Source organism: Lepisosteus oculatus, chromosome 8 (genome assembly GCF_040954835.1).
Source record: "Lepisosteus oculatus isolate fLepOcu1 chromosome 8, fLepOcu1.hap2, whole genome shotgun sequence".
Taxonomy (NCBI): Eukaryota; Metazoa; Chordata; class Actinopteri; order Semionotiformes; family Lepisosteidae; genus Lepisosteus; species Lepisosteus oculatus.
Genome location: NC_090703.1, coordinates 28,697,709 through 28,709,843, shown reverse-complemented (window position 1 = coordinate 28,709,843; position 12,135 = coordinate 28,697,709).

The window sequence follows — 12,135 nt, the reverse complement described above, 5'->3', positions numbered from 1 at the left end:
CGGTGGGCAGGGCAGGAGGTGTCCAGGGTGTGTGGGTTAACCGGACAGGGAAGCGGAGGTGGCAGCGGCAGGCGTCGCTTTGGCTTGTCGGAGCCGTGGGTGTCGTGGCTAGTGTGCCAGAGCTGACTCCCAGTACGGTGAGATAAGCTTGCCCCTACCCGTATGTAAGGCACTCTGTGCACTGTGGGAGGCCTTGGAGGTGAGGGACGGGGTGCTGCGCCGGGGGTGGCAGGTGCCCTCCAGCGGCGAGGTCACTGCTTGCCGGCCTCCGGCGACCGCGACACCACAAACTGCCACCTAACCTCGCCGCTGGAGGGCACCCGCTACCCCCGGGCCAGCACCCCGTCCCTCACGCCCAAGTCAAGGAAACCACCCACCTGCTGCAACCATTTCTACCCCAGGATACAGTCCTCACAGACTGGGGCAAGGTAGAAGGGGTGTTTCACCCTCGCAGCTCCAAAGTGCACGGTGAGCGCCCTGGGGGTCTGGCTGCCTCGGTGCCCGGCAGGGTGATGGTCGAACTGGTGTCAACGAGGGCCCACAGCAGGCTGGGTGAAGCGCTCCTTGGTTAGAATATGGACAATCAATTGACAATAAATATAGAAAAGCACATATGAAATTTGGGAAATTTGGTTTCAAAAGTCCTCATATCAACGATGCCTATACTGTTTTCCTCTACAGTATGCTAATCTATTGTAGTGCATTCGACCCCCTCTTAGGCTTCACAAACGATCTTTTACATTTTTATAGAGAAATAGAGGCTGTACAGTATGCATTACAATATAAAAATTTACTGTCAAACTTTAAATCAACAATTGATTTAAAGACGATCTGTCAAAGCGCAATGAAACCTATTACTCTATTCTTATAGACTTCGGTCCGGCCAGGGATAAAAAAAAAATGGAATCGCGTATCTAAAGAAATAACAGTATACAGTAACTATGTTCATCCACAAACAATAGCATGTTACATTATTAATTTGGGTGTTTCCTCTTGCCAGAAAGTGCTAAATTGCATTTTGAGTGTGGTTTTGGACTTTTTTTTTAATTACAACCCATAAATAAGCTGATACTGTTTAGACTTTTAATTAATTTAAACTATTACAGCAGCTTTTTCATGCAGATGGCTGGTGGCATGTTCCATAAGAGTACGGTAATTAAAAACCATTAATACTTGTTGGAGTTTAAATAAAATTGATGTTTTATCTAGGGGACTTCTAAACTGTGAAAACGTGTCTGTCTTTCCATGGGGGGAAGGGAATCTTTTTCCTCACCTTCAACCTTATCGCTCCCCCTTCACTCTCACCATCTGATTAAGAACGAATAAAAGCATTGTATTTTTGTCTTGGTGCTGACAAAGTAAGCACTCTCTCCGCTGGCGTTTGTAATCGTTTTTATTTTTAAATACATTTTAGCAAAGTCATGTATTTTAAAAATCTTAACATTTCTATATTTATGTCTTTATTTAGTGGTTTCATTTGTGACAAAGGCTAAACTTTCTTGGAAAAATGTATTTTATGTAAACCATGTTTGCTATTAATTCATTTAGGGCTTACTGACAGAATTGCTATTTTTATGCATGACAAAAAATTTTGGTGCCGTCGTCTCCACTTTAAAGGTACCCTCGGGTGGATCTTCTGGTTACTCTCTGGCAACCTCCGCTCTAGACTCTTAGAACAAAGGAAAGTTCTGGCACTCGGACACACTGGCCGTTCCGTGGTTGTCTGGGCTGAGTCTCAGGATGGTCAGGAGGCGCGCTGCGAGAATGTCCTGCCCTTGGGAGCCTTCTGCTCCTGGGCCGTCCTGCCCTGGAATTTTCCTTTGAATTCCCTTTAGAATTGTCCACAGAATTCTCCCACATAATCTTACTGAATCTCTCAAGCTCTATGTGTTGCCTGTTTTTACCTGGAGGAACTTCAGCTCATTCATTGGCTGAAAGTTCCATGGGCATCAGAGTCCCATGTGGGTTACTCGGCCCTAGCAGTCCCTGATTGGTTGATCAAGGTGAGATATGAGTCACTTACTCCTGACACTTAGGAATGCAGTCCAGATGTCCATCTGGCACTCCCTAGACAGATAGGCGCCAATGGATGACCATTGATCATGATAGCCAGGCTTAGCTAAGTGCATCCCCCTTGGGAGCTGTCCTAGGAAACCTTATCAAAGGAAACCTTAAATCAGCCTGCATGAATAGTTTCTCTGTGGCTGCACCACAGAGATGAACAGAGAGATGGGGCCTCATTTGGGAAGGCTCAGAACACTTAATTCTTTCTTATTCATAAGCCTCGCCGCTACAACAGTTTAAATTGAATTTCATTGCACTTTGACAGATCGTCTTTAAATCAACTGTTGATTTAAAGTTTGACAGTAAATGTTTATATTGTAACGCATACAGCCTCCATTTCTTAATAAAAATGTAAACAATCGTTTGGCAGCCTAAAAGGGGGGGTCTGCTCTCACAATCCTCCATATACTCAAGTGAAAAATTAATAACGCCAATGTAAACGTCGTATTTACAATTTGTTGATAGTAAAAATGTTAAGTTCTCTAAAGCTTTGTGATAATTTACACAGTTTACCCATTGTTATAAAAAATGACTTGGATTCGAACATGTTGTGATATTTAGAAATATAAAAGTCAATTAATTGTCTATTTCTTTATTTATGTCTTTATTTAATGGTTTCATTAGTGAAAAAGGCTAAACTTTCTTGGAAAAATGTCTTTGCTGTCTTGCTGATAGGTTAAGGTTTCGAAACTCAGCCCCAAAGTCACGTGACTGATTTTTTGCCCTGTTTCGTTGGTTAAACGCAATGATCACAAGCACCACCATGGTAACTTGGATGTGTAGTTTTTAATTCAGTTTGAATAATAACTACGTACTGTCTTCATATTTGGCCAGGGCTTTAAAGAGTGGGCGCACCAAAAATTTTCGGTGCCGTCGTCTCCGCTTTAAAGGTACCCCTGTGCTGGAAGAATTTTACCTCAGAACATTTGCCCAGCGTACATAGGCACATACTGGAATTTTGACTTCACTGTGTAATGAAGAAATATTAAAGACTACTTAGCATAGATAAAAAAGCTTGGATTCCCATGGACAGTATCTTATACAGTACACATATCTTTTTCTGTTGTCTTTGTTGATTCCTTGAGGATCCTGCTTCTGCACCCCTGGGTGTTTCTCTCTCTCTTGCGCTGTTGGCGGGCGGGGGCTGTGTGTCTCCGGTCGGGGGTGGGGTAGAGACGGGCTGGCAGGTGGTGACGGAGAAGAAAAATAAAGGCTTTATCTTGCTTGAACTATCCGAACCCGAAAGTATTACAATATGTATCTATATAGCAGGTGGTGTACAGCCTTTTAGTATAGATTACACTTTTCTAAAATGTATTTTTAAAGAAACACACACACGATAGAAGCAGGAAGCAGAAGCAGGGACAGTTGTCAGAAGGAAAGAAGGTGACTATTCGTTGTTATTAAAAATGACTTAAATTCGATCATGTTGTGATATTTAGAAATATAAAAAGTCAATTAATTGGACCTAATATTGCTATTCTATTTTTTCAAAGAAATGTTTGTTAAAAGAAAAGTCGCAGCGCCAGCTGGATTTAAACACACAATCTGTGGGTTACTAATCAGGCACGTAAACCAGTAGGCTACTGTCACGACAACCAGGCAGTCAAGAACAAAGCGTAAGCGAGCTAATCAGACCCAGCAGCGGGTGATTATTAACAAACGCCGCCGCACGAGTTAAACCACCTGCGCACACTCATTGCGGTGCGCACTGCTATTTAAACCATCTGCACCTGCTTCCCACTGCTCGGTATTGAGTCTACTCCTTGAGAGCTCTACCTGGCGTTTTTCCCCGTACCTTGTTTATTCTGGTTTTTGGATTCCCCTTCTGCCTTTTCGACTTTGCACCTCGCCTCTCGACTCGGACTGTCTGCTACCGGTGAACTTCCTGGATTACGACTTGCCTTTCGCCTTTTGACTACGACCTTGCCTCTCGTTCTGGTTTGTTCGCCTGCCTCATCTATCACCCGTGCCTGCGTCTGCACAGGATCCGTGTATCTTCTCACCAGGGATTCCTAACAGAATACCGAGCCAAAAGATGGATCCCGCGGACGCACAAGCTTTTGGCTCACTTTTTAATCGCCATTCCCAAGCTCTCACCCAGCTTCAATCTTCGCTTCACATTCTCTCCAATCACGTCGCTAGCCTTCCGCCCTCCCCTGTCCCTTCGCCTCCAGCACAGACCACTGCTCCAATCCCTGTAACCCCGCCCACCTCTCCCGTAGCCTCACCGTTTGTTCTCCCGGAAAGATATGACGGCAACACCGCCCTTGGTCCCACATAGCTGTGGACTTCATTACGGACCTTCCTAGCAGTCAAGGTCATACGGTAATCTTGGTGATATCTGATCGTTTTTCCAAGGCAGCCCATTTCGTCCCCCTCCCAGCATTGCCCACAGCCCAGGAAATGGCATCACTGTTTGTGCAACAGGTCGTTCGGATACATGGGTTGCCCAACGATGTGGTCTCAGACAGGGGACCTCAATTTGTCTCGGCCTTTTGGAAAGCGTTCTGCCAAGCTTTAGGGACCCATGTATCTCTGACTTCGGGTTATCATCCTGAGGCCAATGGTCAGGTGGAACGGACCAACCAAAGCCTCCTTACCTTTTTGAGAGCCTTCACCTCCAACTCGCAGGATGACTGGTCATCGCTACTTCCCTGGGCAGAATATGCCCATAATTCTCTTACCTCCTCCTCCACAGGTCTCTCTCCCTTCCTCTGCTCACTAGGTTATCAACCCACTCTCATTCCTGCCAACCCTCCGGACACGGCGGTGCCGTCGGTGCGTCAATATATTTCCAAGCTGCGCAGGACCTGGAGAATGGCGAGGACAGCTCTCACCAAGTCATCCCAGCGCCAGGCCAAATTCGCAAACCGACACCGCAGACCAGCCCCCCGTTTTCGCAGAGGCCAGTTTGTTTGGCTTTCAACAAGGAACCTACCTCTACACCTGCCTTCCAAGAAGCTCGGGCCTAGGTATATCGGCCCCTTCAGGATACTCTCCCGGATCACCCCAGTTACCTTCCGTCTTGCACTTCCCCCCAACCTTAAAATCCACCCGTCTTTCCACGTCTCCCTCCTGAAACCCTTCTACCGCTCACCTCTGGCGGCTCCCCAACGTCGCCCGCCACCCCCGCGTCGCATTCGGGGGCACCAGGCATATACAGTCCACAAGATCCTCGACTCTAGATGGAACCGCGGTACCCTTCAGTATCTGGTTGACTGGGAGGGTTATGGCCCTGAAGAAAGATCCTGGGTTCCGGAGAGGGATATTTTGGACCCTGCGCTAATCGGAGACTTCCACAGGGACTATCCCGATCGGCCGTCTCGGGCGTCGGGAGCCGCCCGTGAAGGGGGGGGTACTGTCACGACAACCAGGCAGTCAAGAACAAAGCGTAAGCGAGCTAATCAGACCCAGCAGCGGGTGATTATTAACAAACGCCGCCGCACGAGTTAAACCACCTGCGCACACTCATTGCGGTGCGCACTGCTATTTAAACCATCTGCACCTGCTTCCCACTGCTCGGTATTGAGTCTACTCCTTGAGAGCTCTACCTGGCGTTTTTCCCCGTACCTTGTTTATTCTGGTTTTTGGATTCCCCTTCTGCCTTTTCGACTTTGCACCTCGCCTCTCGACTCGGACTGTCTGCTACCGGTGAACTTCCTGGATTACGACTTGCCTTTCGCCTTTTGACTACGACCTTGCCTCTCGTTCTGGTTTGTTCGCCTGCCTCATCTATCACCCGTGCCTGCGTCTGCACAGGATCCGTGTATCTTCTCACCAGGGATTCCTAACAGCTACTGAGGAAGGCACATGAAGAGAGGCGAAACAGCCCTACACAGACCTGTCGCAGTACACGAATATAATTATATAGTTATTAATTTCTTTAGGTACGCGATTCCATATTATATTAGCAGAAAAGCTTAAAACTACCACTTTTTTACACGCTATTTCACATGTTAAAGACTTCGATGCTTAAAATGTTTAGGGAGAAATGAAATACTGATGTGTATTTTTCTTTAAAGTACCGAGACCAGCCATATACTGTATAACTGTATGTTTATGTTCCAAAATTAATATCATTTATGGCCTTCACATGCGTTATGCTCCTATTCTTTTTATGCTCAGCTACTAAGATTTCCCTTCAGTGGTAAAATTCCATATAAATATTCAATACTAAAACCAGCACAGTAAAGACATTTAAATCTTTCTATGGCTGACCAACGCACCACGAGTGCCCTTGTCGGTCAACCAATCACGTACCGCTGTATTTTGCGTCATCGCGCGGAACAATGCGCGAGGCCGTAGCCAATTACCCCTGGTACGTGTCTGTGCCGCGCACTTTGAATGGCTGCATCTGTATATGATTTTCTTTATATATGCTGGACAATAACAACAGTGACAGCATTTTTTTAGTTCAATTGTATGCTGGATTTTGTGCATTAGATGCGTATACCTAATTTAAAGTCATCAACAGGACAGCTAATTACATCAGTACCTGTCTAGCCTACTCATTATACCTTGTCTTTATTTATTACTAGAAATTATATCAATGAATTTTGATGAGTGCTGTTAAAAGTTTTGTTCCATGCATGTTAGTAACAGAATCTTATTTATTCAATTATATATTTTAGTTGTTATTTAACTAAGAAAATAGAAGTGCATTAAAGTATCCACATTGAACTTGAAGAATTGTAAATTAATTGATATATTCTGTACACACACTTCCATTTCAACCACAACCATAAAAACATTAAGAATACACATTTAATTTTTAACTTTAGTGTAGGTTGCTACACATCATCTATAATCTATAATGTAAGAATGACAGGAAAATGCTTCTCAGTTCTGCCCTGAAAAACTATTGTTTTTCACTCTTTCCAATCATTTAACTGAAACTCTATTTGTTTTTATAAATATATTTTCTTAGAACAATTTCACATCCCACAGTACTTAAAATGTATAGTTACCTAGAATTTTCTGTTTAAGAGCTGAAAATAAATTATTCAGGTTACAACAATGATTAGTTCAATTAAGCATTCTACAGTGGAAATCTCGGCTGAAATGGAATCTGGCAGACACTGGGTCACCAGCACTTTGAAGCATAAAGTTTTCTTTTTTGTCTATTCGAAGAACTAAGAGCCTGGGAGATTAGTGGTATACATATTTACCTGTGGAATCTGTTAAAGTACATACAGTTTTACAGCTATACGTCCTACAGAGTCCTGCTCTGAAAAGGATCATTCAACTACTGAAGCAAGAGAAAACTGGTGTGACGCAGAGGCAAGTGCAGACAAACAGAAAGCAGTTAAAAAAGCCACAAAAAGACACTTTGTTTACCCTTATTACTAAATATGGTCTGAAGTAGGCTTTGCGTGTGCCCAGTTTTACAAATGGGCAGATGACCCTCAGAAGGAAATAATCTGTAGCTCAGGTTTCAAATTGAGAGCCAGAGGAATATTTTCCTGATTCTGAAAAGGTCTGGACTAAGCCTCCGGAGTGGATCACCACCAATCTAAAGTTATAATTAGGCCTTACACATGTCAAAATTTCTAATAATACTTCTTAAACCAAAAGATATCACAACCAATTTAAAGTAATATTTTCTAGTTTAAATCTTGATGAGTGACACAAGTGTATATGGGGTAAAGCAGTTTATTACTGCTTAGTACTATACTGTATCTTCATGTTCTTCATGTATACTGAAGTACTATACTGTATGTTCATGTTCACAATTCTGTGAGAAGTGCTCACTACAATTACCCTACACCCAGCACTTTACTAATATCCTAATTAAAATCCAGTAATCTTTAGAGAAGGCAGAAATTTGGAGTAAGTTTCATTTGATCAAATATAAAAAAACAACCATTTTTAACATAAGATGTTGAAATTACATGCATTACTGTTATCCTTTTTTCATCATTGTTACCTTTTTTATATTGAATAATGAAGAAAGATGTGAAGACGGGGGTTTGAATTTAATCTTTTCTGTAGGGGGTTTAGACTTCCAAGTCACAAGCAGGGGTTTATGGCAGGAAAGGGGGTTAACTGATAAGGATTGCAGATGCCAGCTAGGAACCCCCCTGGGTGTAATGTTAAACTGACCATTTGCCCAGAACATCATAAACTGGCCAAATACCATGAACCCCCCTCTTTACCATCAGACCGAGTGACGTCAGAAACGGAGAAGAAAACTGTATATAACCCAAAAGTTTGTAACAGTACGGGGAACAATACTTCGGTTTTGTTGTTTCTTGCGGGAAACAAGACTTCGGCTTTATTGTTCCTTGCATGCAATAAACTCATCTGTTTTACTTCATCTCGGGATCAAGAACCTTATTTCTTCTGTTACAACAAATTTGGCATAGTCGGCAGATGCTCCAGAAGGCGCAGAACTTCCCATCGGCAGGAGAGACGGTCAGCGCGCACATAACTAAGAGGTAAGGACTCCTCTTTTTTTTAAAAGTCCCGACTCTCTCTGACCGATTGGGAAATCTCTGCTCCCTGCGAGAATCGCCCGAGATGACGGAGTAAATGTGAGTTTCTGAATTCCTCTGGCCCGGGGAAGGCACCGGTGTATGTAATGGGTTGGTTGCTGTAAGCCCAGAATTTGGTCTGGCAGGGGTTCCGCGGTATTGTGTACAGGCGTTCGAAGCTGGTGTATGCCTTAATTGCGCGTGGAGTTTTGAACGGGTTTTGGACCCTTACCGTGAAGTTCAGGACTGGTGTGGGTCTTAATTGCACCCGGAGTTCTGAAGGTCAGAACTGGTTTGGGTCTTAATTGCACCCGGAGTTCTGAGGCTCAGAATCGGTGTGGGCCTTAATTGCGCCCGGGGTTCTAGAGCAAGTGGTGCATTAAATGCACGTAGTTCAGGACTGGTGTGGGTCTTAATTGCACCCGGAGTTCTGAAGGTCAGAACTGGTTTGGGTCTTAATTGCACCCGGAGTTCTGTGGCTCGGGATCGGTGTGGGCCTTAATTGCGCCCTGGGTTCTGGAGCTGAGTGGTGCATTAAATGCACGTATAATCCAGGATTGGTGTGGGCTTTAATTACGCCCGGGGTCCTGAGATTAGCTACGCCTTGATCGTGCACAGATTGGAGTGGCGTGGTTTCTGGCGTGGCGTGGTTTTTTTTGTTTTAAAGGAAACAGGAGTAGAAGAGATATATGTATGTATGATTTTGGTGTTTTCCTTGTTTGTGAAATACATATACACACGCACGACACTAACATAAACACACCTCATAATAAAAGAGCAAAGCATTAAGTAGCAGGATTTAAAGGATGTTGAGACCCGAGAATCGCCCTGATTGAGCTCAGTGCGTAAGTCCACCCCGGGGCAAAAGCAGCGATGCTGGCGTTCTGGGGATGGTGAATTACTGATCAAGAAAGGGGGTTTTCGAGGTCTCATTTCTTACCTGTGAACAGTGCGGTGTAAGTCCTCTCTAAAGTCTCAGAGAGGCATTTAGATCTGGAGGTAACAGACGCCCTTGGCTGAATGAGTGCAGTAATGCACAGGTTTTTCCAAGTGAAAACATCCCCCTACTGAATGAGCTGTTACCTCACACACGACAAAAGTAAATCTTAAAGAGACCGAACATGTGCGCTAACTGATGGTTTGAGAAAGTGGTGGAAGGGTCCGTTTAAATATCGGAAAAGTGTAAGTTGACGGAAAAGAAGGAAAAAAATATGGAAAAGGCTGAGTTTGTCAGAGGGAATTTGAGGCGAAGACGCCTGTAAAGAAAGCATATATGAGTATTGATTGGCAAAAGCACAAGCATGTAGCTCCCACCCTGGTGCACGGCCGGCACCAGTAGTGGCAGATACATGACGAAAAAGAAAGAAATTGGGATGTGACTTAAAAGTGTGTTTACGGGGAAAATAAAAACCCGGAAGAAAATATACTTTACTCGCTACGAAAGAGTATTGGAAAAAAAAAAAAGCTAAAAGAGGCAGTACAGGAGAATGAGAAACTAAAGAAGGAATTAACTCCTGATCACGCTGCACTGGTTAATGTGCTACAGCCAGCGACTAAGTTATATCCTGCTCTCCCACAGGGGAACAAACAGGCAGGAAACGAAAATAATTTGGATCAATTCCCTCAGTGGCCATATGGAGAAGGGGGGTCTGATTGGGATAACACTTGGTATGAGTGTGATAAAGACGGATCAGGGTCTCCCCTGTTAGAGGGAGGGCGCCCGCAGATCTGTACTCTCACTCGAAGTGGGAAAGGACTTGATGTAGCAGGGGCTGGCGCCGTTGATGACAGTGCCACTCTAACACTGTCTCGCACCCCGTCGAGGGGGTCTGCAATCGCACCTACCTTCCCTGATTTCCCCCATACGATCAAATCCAAAACCGTAAGATATTGACCGGTGGGCTAAAGTACCGCACCCGAAATTAGAAATGCAGCGAACCTGGAGTGCGCTTCAGGAATTAAAAGGATTCATGTAGAAGTAAAACAAGAATACAGCACATTGTATTACGAAGAGAAAAATATATTCTCGATGTGTATGTGTGTTTTATGAATTTGTGTGCCGGCATGTATGTGTGTAACTGTGAGTTTTGGTCTACTAAATGACGGTGTGAGTGTGTTTAGCCAGCGGGACTGGCTAGAGACGTAACTAAAGAGACTTGACGAAAATCAACTTAAGGAGATTGGAAAATATAAGAGCGTCTGAAACGTATAAGTACAGTACAGGTGGACGTAAAAGTAGTTAAACAGTTTTTGTATTATTATAAATTATTATAAATTGTAATTTATACAATTAGTTGCAATAGTGGAAACAATTTGGTTTTATTCGAATGTCTCGAAACCAGACATGCTGAAACGCTGTAGGTTTAGAATCGAGACTGGGGAGAATAACGTCTTGTGAGAAAATCTGTTTACCTAACTATTAGATCCTGTAAATCCCTTGTAGCCTCCCTAAGTCTGTCCCAGTCCAGTGGATAAAAATGTACTGTTAATGGAGTGTTGGTTTCTCTGTTAGGGGATACTGGAGCACTACTGTCCTGCTTGTTTCACTCCTCTGTTCAACAGTGTACTATAGAGCAATGTATATGGGAAGATGGCAGGAGGCCACAGGAGTATTGGGACAGCAAGTTTTACTTGCCGAGTACCAGATTTTAATGGGTGGTTTTATTCCAGATCTATTGGGTTGGAATATTATGCATTACAAAGAATGACTATGCAGAACAGGGTATCACGTGGCTTCAACTGGCTGTGATCACTCAGTATGTTGATGGTATTCTGAGTGCTTCCCCTGACGAGGAAACCCACAAGTCTGAGTTGCTTCAGCTTTAGAGTGTCTAATAGAAGCAGTTATGATAAGGCCCTTTTGTGTCTAGCATTGTGGAATTTTAACAGGGCCTGGGTGCAATGTTTTTTACAGGGTGAGCACAACTCTTAACAGATCTGCTTAAGGGGGGAGTGCAGTACAAGGACAAGATTGCCTTGGTTCCCGCAGCAAAAGCCGCCTGTAATAATTTGAAACAAGTTCTCTTACAGGTGCTGAGACTGGGGTTTCCTCAGATGGATCAACCATTCCTTTGTATTATTGCAAGTAGCTGACAGAGGCCACCCAAGGAGCCCGCGAGCAGGTCCTGGAGGCGTGGGGACCACCACCTGAAGGAGGGCACAACCTCATCCCGGGAGAGTGGGTGTGGATCAGGAAATTTCCTTCACAGGTTCTCCAGCCCAGGTGGGATCCAGATCCTGTTGACAACCGAGTCTGCGGTTCGAGTGGAAGGAAAAGATCGCTGGATCCACGCGCCACACTGCCGACGAGCCTCATCCCCATTTACAGACTCAGAATGAAATAATTTCTGTTTATAACAATAATTGTTGCTGTAGGACTATGTTCCGCAGGAATTAATGATCATCTCTACCACAAAGGAGAACATGGAATTAATTCCTTTTTAGGCCTCTCCTATCTGACAGCTAAGAAAACCAACCAAAGTGCCTGCTGGGTGTGTGCCGCATTACCCAAATATGTACAGGGAGGACTTCCTATGGGGGCCATTCCTTGGCGTCTCGAGGAAGTCATAGGCATGATCATTTGGAGGGATAATTT